The sequence below is a fragment of the Polypterus senegalus genome, chromosome 2 (genome assembly GCF_016835505.1).
Source record: "Polypterus senegalus isolate Bchr_013 chromosome 2, ASM1683550v1, whole genome shotgun sequence".
NCBI classification, from domain to species: domain Eukaryota; kingdom Metazoa; phylum Chordata; class Cladistia; order Polypteriformes; family Polypteridae; genus Polypterus; species Polypterus senegalus.
This window is the reverse complement of record NC_053155.1, coordinates 70,907,662-70,921,406: the sequence shown is the minus strand read 5'-3', so window position 1 is coordinate 70,921,406 and position 13,745 is coordinate 70,907,662.

Genomic DNA, 13,745 nt, shown 5'->3' with positions numbered 1-13,745 from the left:
ACTCGTATTGCGAGACCTTGCTCGTTTATCAAATCAAAATTATTAAAAATTGATATTGTCTTGCAAACACTCGCAAACCAAGTTACTCGCAATCCAAGGTTCCACTGTACATGAAAAATGAGAGCCAACTCCTGCTGAAGCTTAACCATCACTTCACTGAGGGAAGAACAAACACATTTTAACTAAACATGCACAGACACAGACAGTTATGGTAAAGTGAGACTTCTTGTATGTGCACAAGCTGCCTTGTTCTGTTATTTTCCATTTATCTGTGCTATTTGGAGAGCAAGTGAATATACAGTATTATACTGTCAGTGTACAGTATATCTTGGCACTGTAAGTAGTTTGCACTGTTCAGACATACATGTGACCTACTGTAGGTATTAACTTCAAAAGCTTTGTTGTGAAAAACTGAGATTTGGAACTTTGTGTTATTTGTGCATCTTTATTTTGCAAAGATGTTATTTATTTTTACTCATTTTTTATTTAGTTATTTGGAAATAGCAGAATTTGCACATTATTTTATATTTTTGTCTGTCTTATTACATTTCTAAAAAATAAATCATTTATTATGATCAAACAGTAAGTACTAGAGCAGTCTTTTCACCAAGTACTTTTTTTCTCTTACTCAACTACTTTTTACTTTATTTTGAAGTAACGCTACTCTTACTTGAGTACAATTTTTGGCTACTCTACCCACCTCTGGTCTACATTTGGAATACAAGAGAGAAACTTGGGCTTCAACGCACTCATGCCGAGGGAAGTCTCGCCTCCCAAGCAGACCAAAAGAGCATATCATAGTGATGACATTTATATTTAAAAAAAAAAAATGCACTATTTTCTTTTTTCCACTATTTTCAGAGCCTTTATTCAAGATGATACAGCTATGTAGTTCATAAATGCAGCGACTGCTCAAGCACATCTTAGTAAAGTGAATAAAAAGACTGGCAGGAGGAGGCTCAGGACATATAGGCGCTGTGGTGGGGTGTGGGTGAAACAGAAGACTGCAGCTACGCTTCTTTCCAAGTTCTTCAACGCCCTTCAAATGAAATGTACCTAATAGTGAATACATGGCCTGGCTACTGAATTTGTAGTGTAACTGTTGTAGTGAAAAGGTGATAAATCAGGAATGACAATACTGAAACATTTTGCATAGATTCATTGTTACTTTAAGTTTATCCGAAAGTTTGAATTAGTGTTGCATGGTATACCATTAGTAAAAAACATTGATTTACCCAGTTTTTTAAAACCGCATCATACATATCAGTGTTACTCAAAATCAGTAATTTTAAGTGAACCAAACCTGCATTTTTTTGTATCCGTGCACCTCACGCTCTGCCAGACAGGCCCATACCCCTAACCTGAAGTATAAATTGTATAATGGCATGTTCAAAGCTCCCCCATGTGCTTCAAAGTACTAACTGTATTTTAGTGTTAAACATTCCCAACAACAACAAAATTATTTATTTATATTACACATTTTCAGAAATAATGTAGCTCAAAGTGCTTTACAAGATAAATAGCAGAAAGTTACCAGAAAAGAAAGATAGGAACAGGGCAATAATATTACAGAATAAGTAACAACAACCAAGGTAAAGTCAGATGGCTGGGAGGACAGAAAAAACAAACACAAGAAAAACGTCCAGTTAAGCTGGAGGAAAAAAAAAAAGTCTGCAGGGGTTCACCCAGCATTCTTCTAACATACAGTAAATGTACTTACATTAGTCCTCCAGGCTTCACATGATGAAGTTGGTCTCATAGACAGCTGATTCCATCATGTCAGGGGGCTTCATGGTGAATTGATCAGGTAGTGGTGGCGTAGATCACCACCACAGAAGAACTGGAAAAGACAGCAGAAAAGTAGAAAAGAGTACAGATTGTGGATCCCTGAAGAATATGATAATTCTATGATCATACTGTCTATAATGAATACAAATGAAGTATAGATGTGGAAAAGCCAAATTAAAATCATTGGTCTTTAGCAGTTTTTTCTTTAAATGTTCCACAGTATTAGCCTGGATAATTTCTATCACTAAAGTATTCCATATTTTAGGTGCATAACAGCAAAAGGCTGCCTTATCACTTGTTTTGAGATCAGCTCTTGGAATTATGAGACCTCCACTTGAAGACTAAGGTTACGACTTGTTTAGGGGGTTAGGCATTCTAAAATATGGGATGAAATAAGATTATTGAAGATTTTGTGAACCAGTAGTAGTATTTTAAAGTCAATTGTAAATGACATGGGTAACCAATGTAACAGTGCTAAAACTGGTGAGATATGCTCATATTTTCTTTCCCTAGTTAAGATTATGGCTGCTGCATTCTGCTCTAATTGTAGCAGATTGACGTCTGTTTTAGGTAGTCCTGTTAGCATTGCATTACAGTAATCTAGTCTACTAAAAACAAAAGTGTGAACTATTTTTTTAGCATCTTGTAAAGTTTTATGAGATCTAACTTTTGCTATATTCCTTAAGTGATAAAATGCAGACGTAATCTGGTTAACATGCGATTTAAAGTGTACGTCAGAGTCAATGAATTACCACTAAATTCTTTACCTCTGTCTTGAAGGGATCAAGTTTATTTGTAATGCCCTCACTGTATCCATGTTTGCCGATCACTAAGATTTCTGTTTTTCCTTTATTTAATTTGTGAAAGTTTCTGCTCATTCTATCAGAAATACTGCTAAGACTTTGGATCAGAAAGGGAATATTTGAAACTCCGTGGGAGCCGTGTTCTCCATGAAGCTGCAGACTGCACAGGTAGCTGCAGCACTTTGCCACTTTTCTCCCTGCTGTAGATGCCTGTTGGCTTGTGAATGTGGCTGCTGGGGAGCTTCAGATGGACCCTGGTGGGACTGGGAGGATAATGGGGGTTGCCTCTGATTGTGGGCTAGCAGAATTTGGTTGGGTTGGGTGGCGCACTTGTGTGTCAGTTTGGGGTGAAACAGCTAGGCTGAGAATCAGGGAGTTATCTGTAATTTACTATTTGCTTTGGATATTACGTCTTTATCCAAAGTGACTTAAAACATTTATGATACAATTACATTTCTTTTAGATTTTCCAATTAGAGCCCAGGCAGGTCAATTGACTTGCACTTGGTCACATGGTGTAAGTAGCAGGATTTGACCCCACAGCCTCAGGATTTGAAGTTCAAAGCCTTAACTACTACACCACACTGTCTACAGTTTCGTGCTGTTTTGATACAAGTACTAAGGTACAAAAGCTGATCTCAGTATCTAAAGTCTAAAATTTAAATATTGATCCAGCACTAGCTTGGAATCAGAACAGTGCACCCACCATCTTATATAGAAGGGAGACATGATGATATAGCACATCACGTGACTCCCATATCATGGGGCCACCAATGGATGCAATAACCATAAACAACAGAGAGAAATGAGGATGAGAGAGTGACAAAGGCAAAAACAAAATAACAACATGAAAACAGCCAAAATAATAATGTTCAACCATTATTATAATACTGTAATTTCTGATATAATAATAAGGAAAAATATCAAAAATGTACTAGAAAATGAGAGTTGTTAACACCATCCTGTTAAATGCTGACCATGTCCTGGATACATCACAAGTCATTAGCCATCTTTGGTTGCTGGATTAATGTAAGATCGCAATCCCATCATTTGAAAATAAAAATAGTTGTATCTTATACAGTATCTTTGCATAGCAAACATCATCCCAAGGCTGATTCCATATGTTATTTAGAGCAAGTTCAGAGAGTCGTTTGGCAGACAGAAACTGAACTGGCCAACTTATTGGTCAGACCCCAGTGCCTCTTCTTCTAAGCCACGCTGCCTACATAAAGAAAACAATTTGCAAAAGCCACTAAAACAAAACTAAAACAATCAAACAGCTGACTTACCTGACAAACCAGCTCAAGCCAGATAACCCTGATGGGCCTGAGACTTCTATCTGATTCTGGAAACCTTGTCCTACCTACAGGACAGGGCACCTCTGATGGGAAGTTCTCCATGCCGGACAAACACTCCCCAAGCGTAACCTCCATGTGACTTCCAGTGCCGAAGACCTGTCATCAGTCTGTCCAGCACATGTTGCGTTTCCATTCATTTTAGCAAAAAATGTTCAATTCAGCTGCATCTGTTCTTTAGAAAGCAGCCCATTTATGATGAACACACAGAACGGTGACTGAAAATACTTCAGACTCAGCTATTGTCCACTGCACCTGCGGCTGCGCTTTGTAAATCATCTGCCTTTTCAAAAACAGCAAATCAGAAAACTAATCAGGTGGGCAGAAGAAATTGGATTCTAGCCCTATTTAAAAAAAAAGAAATGAAGGGCCTGCTATTAGAAAATACATCGTGCTTGTGAAATCTTTCATACACTATTAGTCTGTGGAAGAAAAATGTGGCACATTAATTAATTTACAAATAGGAAAATATTATATTAACATTGATGGATTAAAAAATTCACAGTAATTTTCCGTTCAATAGTTGCCCTTTTATAGGTTTTAAAATCCACCCTCCTCCATATTTATGTTTTTTTTATCTCTAGTCATTCCCATTCACATCATACAAGGTTTAAGTGCTGATTAAGTTTGCACTTTTAAAACAATATAAAAGTTAACATACATATAGTTCCATTACAACTTAACACATAATATTTGTTGATTCATTAGTCCTTATCTGCCATTCACAGTTCAACACCCAGGACCGACTTTCTTAAAATAAGTGGTGGTTTCAGTCCATGAGATATGGTGAACTACAACCCACCAAACAAATTTGATTATTTACTTTAACGAATTGCTTACCTAATCCAGAGCAATTAAACAAAACCCTATCCAAATGCTTATAACAATGGGTACAATTAAATCACGAGCCAACCCGAAATGAACAGCTTCACATCACAGAATGAGATACGCATAAGGAAATATATTTATCTTATATGTGACATTTCCTCTTGATAATGCCACTCTGAAAAAATACCATGTGATACAAAGGTTATATAAAAAAGAATTAAACAAAATTTATAAAAGATAAATATTTATATTGATAAGCATCAGAAATTCCACATCTCTCCCACTTCTGATTCTTATTGAATCACATTAAACAATATCCAATCTACGTAAAAAGTCAGACAAAGCAGAATGTGATGAGGATATCTAGTTCTTGTGATGTTTGTCGCACAAATGTAGTTTTGACTGTGACACTTAAAGATCTCTCCTAAAAAAACACAAATAAAACATATAAAAGTGCAACACACATAATGGTGATTAACATATACAAAAGTTCATAACCCCAAAAGAAGAATTAATCCAGTCTTCTCTTTCTGCTCTGAAACAAGCTCCTTCATCTGAGCCTGCAGTTCCACAAGCAATATTTTGCATATACAGTAAGACGTTGTGTCTGTATTATTATGTGAAGCGTCCAGAATATACGTTGTCATGCATGAGCGACGGTCGCTCATCCTCCGGGCTCTTCTGAGATAGGTATGTACTTCCACCCTGGGGGTCCTGGCGCTAACATTATCCTCTGTTTTTTTTCGCCACTGTGCCCAGAAGTCACCCAGTGAAAGCAACTGACTCCGCCCTTTCCGGTCCACCAGCTACAGCTCCCAGAAGGAGGCGTCACTTGTTATGAGAATGCACTGCAGCATGGAGCTCCTTGCCACTTGCGAGTCTTACAGGATTTACCAGCCGAAAAAGATTCCTCATGCTAGGGCCCTGACTTTTGTTTGTTTAGCACCATTGAGTGCACATTATGTTAGAGTTGTTAAAATCAAATGGGGACAACTAGGTTGGCGTCCCAACAGTTTCAGCTTGTGGTCCTGCAGTTCCTTCCAACGACCACAGTCTACAACAATGGGATGCAACAAGAGTACACATTCTTTTTTGAGAGGATAATGACATGTCCAGTGCCATGTGGTTTTGAAGAGTGACAGTCCTCATGGCCACTCGTTCAGCAGTAAGGTCTTGGAGTGAATAGGCAGTTAAATTGGCTACTGCTTTCAGTGCTTAAGAAAGAGTAGCAATAGCATTGTCAAGGGCTAAAATACCAAACTTTAGAAGAAACAATGTACCAACAGTTCCTCCTTTCATTAGGGCTCTCATGGACCATGAAAGCTGTCTGGGAAATGTTTGATGAACAAATGCATGAGGAACAACATGAGTAGTATAACATGAGATACACTATTTGGTGGGCAACCAAGAATATGCAAAATAAAACCCCGTAATCTCAGAGCCAATACTAATATGTGGGATTCCCTCTGAGTAACTTGACGTTGCTTAGTATTATTTTGATTAGGCTTACTCAGTGGAATATACCAGTGAGAAAAGTCAGAAAATATGTTATAGCATTAAGTGGAGTTACATCAAATGGAGTAAGTTCATCAGGACAAAGCAGTCAGTCAGTCATTGTCCAACCCACTATATCCTAACCGCAAGGTCACAGGGGTTTGCTGGAGCTAATCCCAGCCAGCAAATGGCAGGAACAAACCCCAGGCAGAGCACCAGCCCATCCCAGGGCACACACACAGGACAATTTTGGATCGCCAATGCACCTAACCTGCATGTCTTTGGGAGGAAACCCACGCAGACACGGGGAAAACATGCAACCTCCATGCAGGGAGGACCTGGGAAGCAAACCCAGGTCTCCTTACTGCGAGGCAGTAGCACTACCACTGTGCCACGTGCTGCCCAGGACAGAATACTCAGCATTTTATGTGAAATACCATTGTTCTTGAGGTGACAAAGTGTTAAACAACAGGGTGCCAAGTATTTGTTACATTTTGAGTCTTAAAGTTAACCCACCCTGCAAATCCAATATCATCATTTAATGTTGTCACACATGCATGCATAGGAGGCAGTCTAAGGGCTTAACTACAACTGTATAAATCAGGGGTGTCCAACTCCCATCCTGGTGGGCCACAGAGGCTGTAGGTTTTCATTCTAACCATCTTCTTAATTAGTTTTGCCTTAGTTTTAATTGACGTGTCTCAGACCCCTTAGGTGTTTCTTTTTCCTTAATGAGCAGCCAAACAATAATAAGGGACAAAACAAGCCATCACATGACCAGCTATCCTGAAAATAAAGAAAGGTGAAGGTCTCGGTCATGTTGGTCTGCTCAGGTCACTGATACATCTTGACGGTGGTCTTAGAAAAAACAGCAAATCAACAGTCTGCTGTGGCAGAATAAGAGCAGCAACAAGTCATGATATTCAATAACAGCTTTAATTAACAGCAAGAATTGGCTTCTCATTAAGAAATTGGTTGGAGTGAAATTGGCTGGAGTTTAATGTTTCAATTTTGCTGGTCATCTGTTGGCACGTTTCACATCTCATTTCTGTTTGGCTGCCATTTAATGAAGAAATAAATTCATTCAGAGGACTGAACCCTTTAATAACTGGGCTATTAAAATGAAGGGAATAGAAGTTCATTACAAGTACAAACTGCTCGCTGATTAGGAAAAGGGTTAGAATGAAAACCTGTGGCCTACCAGGACTGGAGTTGGACGCCACGATTATAAATCATTGTCTCTGGTGGTATAGACGCTAAAAGAGTTGATGGGTCTGAGACTACTTGGAACTATGGAACGACAGATGCATAAATTGCTCATAAACCGTCATGCGCCTGTCTGTGCTTTCTGAACAGGGAAGACTTATGTGTGGGATCATAACAGCTTACTTTAACAATGCAGTTATCACAGGACGTATGCTCATTTTTGCTACAGGTTTCAGAGGATGTTGGGGAACATGAGGAAGAAGTTTAGAAGAATCCACTATAATATGGACAGGATCCCCAAATAAAATACAACCTACCTCATTTTATCTTCTGCCCACAAATGTGCAGGGACTTGGGCTAAGATGGGGTGAGGTAAAGAGAGGGGCAAAAGGGCAACGTCTAATGTCTCCCCTCTCTAATGTCTCTAAAGTGCCAAAAAGTTTGACCCCAAACAAATCTAATTCCTGGTTTAAGATTTCTTGAACCATAATAAGTATTTACAAAGCAGGTCCCTTCTTAACAGCTCTGCCCAAGTGGGGACAACCTGGTTGCATGCTCATTGCAGCATGACTCGGATGATGCCACAGACAATTGGTAGCAGACTGCAGCATCTGACAATTTATCAACAGAGACATCAGGCCTGCTTGTCCTGTTTAGTAGCTTTAAGATAAAGACGGTCAGATTCTAGTGGTGAGAGTGCTGATGGTTCTGTACTGTCTGTCAGAATGAAAGAATGTGACAAGTGTCTTATTTGTGCTAGTCTGCATTAAATAGGAAAAAAACATTAACCTGTGATTATATTGTTTCTTTTAAAGAAAATTCTGAACAGAATGTGATAACCCCTGTGCTTAGCCATTTTCAAATTTAAACCAATTGAGCAGAAATGAGCAAGTGAGAGGTGTAATGAGGCAAGCACAGATAAACAAAGACATGACAAGAACACCGCAGGCCGCTCAAAGCAACTCGGAAACAGGCCAGCGGCACAAAGACAATTTCACATACTCCAAACAGAAATATTTTTATAGATAAGAAACTGCATTGAGCATATCATAAAGCAGGAAACATTTGATTGTGATGAGTAAGTTGAGCTTGCTATCACTATACTAACAAAAACTTACTGACGTGAGCTTACTTCTTATTTCATTTGTTGCACAGCAGCACCATATGATGGGAGATGGTGTGCAGTGCTCTATTCATCTTTAATGGAGATACACCACTAATAAATATTATCTACCCTTTAGGAAACAGTTTGAATCCAACTGCAGTGGTTGCATGGAGTACCCTCCAATATTAACACATAATTTGAAATTGCAGGGAATCCAACACATTGGGGCACAGGAGGAAAACCAAGTATCTTTGGTGAAAATCCACACTGGTATGGGGAGATCATGAAACTACCAAACTGAGAGCGACTCTGTCACATCTTGAACCCTGAACTCTGAAGCTGACTGACAGTCTGCTACCATATTTGCTCAATGAAGTACAATATACAATAATATTTAATATTATATAAGAGCAGTGCTCTTCTTGATGATCTCCCACAGGTGGGTCCAAAATGTGGTTTTCTTATGAGCATGACATTCAAGAACCTCTGTGTGTCTGCTTATTATGAAACAGAACAATTTAAGAGAGAATCACCAATCCTTAGTTAAAATAAAATACAACGAAATAAATGCATGGCCATAATTAACACTTTTAATTATGCACAGGTAAGTAATTTTAAGCTCTGGTCTGCTTCTCTGCTAGTCTGGCTTCAGTTCTGGCCACCAGATGGAACTGTCATTCAAACTGTAGTTCAAAAATACATTTAAAAAACTCAAAAGATACACCCAGGGTCAAAATTTTACACTGGGATATAGTCTATGATGGTGCTTGTCCTAATCAAATGAGGGAGGTGTGCACATTTTGGCAAGGATTGGCTCAACGGTGTGGACTTGTATAGCAGACCTCCATATCCACCTTAATAAAGGGATAAGTGTCTGTGTTTCTGTGCGTCTGTCCAGTTGGTATGTCATTCCAATAGATGGTGCATTACATACAGTACATTAACACTGACTTTATGAATATATATCTCTCTATTATAAAAAAAAATCCTGGGAGAGAAAGACTAGGGAGACGAGACGTGATCTTCACGTGAAGATCGCGGAAGACATTTAAAAAACCCGCGAGACTAAAGAGATTGGCCACGGAGCGTCTTGCGGGGACCTTAAACATGAGACTTTGTGCCAAGAGATTGACCCAGGACCGTCTTGCGGTGACATAGAACATGTGATTCTTGCAAGACACACCCTACTTACAACCAATATCAAATAAGACCACGGGCAGCAAAACACTCAGTCGTGTAAAGGCTTTGAGCACACACAGATCCAAGGCTCTCAGCATATAAAGCGTATAAGGACAATACATTATAGATGAAACATCGACGACTATAAAGCAGTGCGAAGAAAAGTGTTGAAAGAGAAAAAAAATGCAAAAAAGAAAAAGAATAATCGAGGTGCAAATTCAGAAAATAAGGAAAGTAATAATCAGCCCGGAATAAGTGGAATTGAAAATAAAGCATGTCCAATCGGGGTCAGAATTAAAAGACAAAGTTGAACTTCATAAAGATGTTCACAAACGTTGCCACTATACACATGCAGAGCAGGTTAGAGATTATGAAAGCAGTGGAATTTGAAAGGCTCAAAAAAAAAGTTGACCTGATACAAATGCAGAGAAAGTTAAAGAATATGAAAGCAGGAAAATTAGAAAGTTTAAAAAAAAGAAAGTAAAGATCACAATAGCACAAACAAACGGAAATTATTACTCAAAAAAAGGTAAAATAATCACCAAGGACCAGGTGTCATTGAAAAAAAAAAGGACAAAGCGAGGTTAGAAATAAAAGACAGAGTAGAAAACAAAAGTAAAACGTTATAAAGAGGTTAAAAAACAAGGGGGCCAAACACATGCAGAGCAGGTTAGAGATAATGAAAACTGGAATTTAAAAGACTCAAAAAAAAATGTAGGTGCGAAACATATGCAGAGCAAGATACATGAGTATGAAAGCAGAAAAAAACGAAAGTGCCAAAATAAAGAATGTAAAGATCGCATTAGCACAAAGAAAGAGAAATTATTACTCAGAGAAATAATGAAAAGGCGAATAGAGATCGAATATACAGTATGGACATAGGTGATATGTCAGAAGTATGTAAATATTGTAAGGCTTTGAAGTTTAAGTCAGAGAATTTCAAAAATGGAGTTTATCTCACATGCATTTACTGGTTACCTTGCAAAAAAAAATATTAACTGCTGAACTGATGATGTTGATTGTTTTGTCTGTGCTGAAATTCCAAACAGAGAAACCTATCCTGAATCATGGTACAAAGTCATTAAACACAAGTTCACGGACCTCATTAAAAGATTCAGGATGTTGGGTCTCAAAAGATTCCAAATATTGTTTTTAACGAAGTTCTGAAATAAAAGTGAAACTAATGAAATAGCAACAATTCAAAGAAAAAAAAATCTTAAAAGTGTGTATCCGGAAAAACAAACATGGAGGTTGTTGAGCGAACCGAGCAGGGGGCGAAGCCCTTTATATATATATAATGTATATATATATATATTGTCACAAGAATGAGAAATGGACAGATAAAGGTTTGGGGCAGCCACCCGTATAATGTGGTATCCTGGCTGCAAAAGTTGTTTTAACAAATAATCAGCACTGAAGTGCATTCAACTGAGTCCAAAACAAGACTGAGGAAACAAAGGAAAAGGGGCAGGTTTTAAAGGGGGAGACAGGAAGTGAGGTCATATGGATCCGGCACGTGGTCTTCCACCATTGGTTCATAGCCAGACGTGACATCAGAGGGACTGGAGCTGGTGTGGCCGACTTCCATTGGCTCAGTCCCAGAAGTGATGTCAGGAGAGCCAGATGAAATCCCCCGGGAATGGTCTACAGGCAAGGGAGAAAAAGAGTCAGTGCACTCTGCCACACCCCGGCATGCCTCCGAACTGCCTTCACTCAAGCCCTTTAGCTGCCTCCCATGCGCACGTGTGTGACAAGATATATATATTTATATATATATATATATATATACACTTGATCTTAGCCAAAATTGCTTCATCAGGCTGTGATCTTCAGCTCTCTCTGGATTGGTTTGCAGCTGAGTGTGAAGCGGCTGGGATGAGAATCAGCACCTCCAAATCCGAGAGCATGGTCCTCAGCCGGAAAAGGGTGGAGTGCCCTCTCAGGGTTGGGGGAGAGATCTTGCCCCAAGTGGAGGAGTTCAAGTATCTCGGGGTCTTGTTCACGAGTGAGGGAAGAATGGAGCGTGAGATCGACAGGCGGATCGGTGCGGCATCCGCAGTGATGCAGGCTCTGCATCGGTCTGTCGTGGTGAAAAAGGAGCTGAGCCGTAAGGCAAAGCTCTCAATTTACCAGTCGATCTACGCTCCTACCCTCACCTATGGTCATGAGCTATGGGTAGTGACCGAAAGAACGAGATCGCGAATATAAGCGGCTGAAATGAGTTTCCTCCGCAGGGTGTCTGGGCTTTCCCTTAAAGATAGGGTGAGAAGCTCAGTTATCCGGGAAGGTCTCAGAGTAGAGCCGCTGCTCCTCCGCATCGAGAGGAGTCAGATGAAGTGGCTCGGGCATCTGATCAGGATGCCTCCTGGACGCCTCACTGGTGAGGTGTTCCAGGCACATCCAACCAGGAGGCGGCCCCGGGGAAGACCCAGGACACGCTGCAGGGACTATGTCTCCCTGCTGGCCTGGGAACGCCTTGGGATTCTCCCGGAAGAGCTGGAAGAAGTGGCTGGGGAGAGGGAAGTCTGGGCCTCTCTGCTTAAGCTGCGGCCCCCGCGACCCGACCTCGGATAAGCGGAAGAGGATGGATGGATGGATGGATATATATATATATATATATACATGCACACAACACACCCAGAGATTTTGAGCTTTATATATTACAAGATGCTATGACAAAATTTTTTCCTAGACAAATAAGAGTATAGTGTGACTCTACAAAATGAGAGCAGAAATAAATGATTATAAAAAGAGGGCTGTTAATTACAGGCTCTATGTAAGCATGCACCTTATACATTTATTAACATGATAAGCAGCAGTCATGGTAGTTCCAAAGCTGTCTTGCATGAAAGTGCTGTACATTTTTGAAACCTCTAGGTGGCAATCTATCCCTCAGAATTACGGTACCATAAAGGTGAAGCAGTGCTGCTGATCAGATTCCTGACTGAACCACTAATGAGGTTTCCCCAGCCAGCCATCAGTGTAGTCCATGTTATTCCAATCGGCTACTGTAAAACATGCTGTATATTTTTGTTAAATATTTGATTCTTTATTTTCATAACCAGCTCCCTACATAAGAACATTTCAGTAAAGATAGAGAGTATAGTGGCATTTGCATTTATACTGTACTTTCCTGTTTTATTAAAGGGTATAGGGTATATTTTTAACTATAGTAGTTTGCAAAAAAAGAAAAGATGTTATTGTAATTTTTTTTTCCTAGTGCTGCTGCTTTATATATTCATATATGTTCTAAGCTCAAATCCCATGCCTCAAAGTTGCTCTTTGTCCCAATATGTGTGCATGGGTGGTCCTCCAGGTATTACATTTTTCTTCACCCATCCCTAAAGGCATGGCGACTACAAATTGACTCCTGTGGGTGTGTGCCCATCTGGGTGCTGTGATGTTTCCTGCCTTCTGCCCAGTAGTGCCAGAACAGACTTCAGCCTCCCACAGACCTTGAATTGGATTAACTGGGTTTGAGCATGTTATGATATTTTATTTTACTAAAGTATGTTATTTTTATTTTAACAGTTTGTGTCTGTCTCTTTTAACATTTTTGTTTTTACTTTTTAGAATCCAGGTCAGACCTGACTACAGGTGGTCTAAATATATACAGTACATTAATCTCCTTCTTGGCTATTTATAAAATTTGAGTTAAAACAATTACATGGTTTAACAGTTCTGACATTTTACACCCTTTGATAGATGTCTGCCTCTCAATCTGTATCTGTTTGCTGCCTGATGCTTTAATGTCCAAAGCTCCAGAGACATCAGCAGGTGCCTCCTTTGAAGCCGTATCAGCACTGGGTCACTTCCCTTGGGGGCTTCGAGTGTGGCATACACTCAGCTGCATAATTCTGTAAAACAGTTTGCCTTTTTCCATTTCCAAAGCAGAATGGCAAAAATTTGTTTCATTTCTTAATTTAGGGGATTTATATTTTACCCAAAATCAGTCAATCGTTATTTAACCTGCCTGGTCCTGCTGAAG